The sequence below is a fragment of the Penaeus monodon genome, chromosome 28, assembly GCF_015228065.2.
Source record: "Penaeus monodon isolate SGIC_2016 chromosome 28, NSTDA_Pmon_1, whole genome shotgun sequence".
NCBI lineage: Eukaryota > Metazoa > Arthropoda > Malacostraca > Decapoda > Penaeidae > Penaeus > Penaeus monodon.
In genome coordinates, this window is record NC_051413.1 from 35289697 (window position 1) to 35289907 (window position 211).

Consider the following 211-nt stretch of genomic DNA (forward strand, 5'->3'; position numbering starts at 1 on the left):
TGTGATATCACTTCCAGATTTAATATTTTCTTAAAAGCAGACATAAAGAAGTGAATTGCTGGTCTAATTTGATAAAGTTCTCCCTATTTGATATAGGATTGACTAATGTGTAATTTTCATTACTCAGATATAAAAATCTCACAATGTGGAAAACATGAGAAGGATACAATGAGCACAAATGTTTGGACTTTAAACACTAAAGACCTTTCTT

General features: G+C 29.9%; 1 protein-coding gene across 9 annotated transcripts in view; it reads right to left on the reverse strand.

Annotated features, from left to right (window-relative positions):
• LOC119591560 (protein kinase C and casein kinase substrate in neurons protein 1-like) overlaps nt 1–211 on the reverse strand; it is a 62778-nt gene that overhangs the window by 22446 nt on the left and 40121 nt on the right. The gene's annotated exons all lie outside the window — the stretch shown is intronic.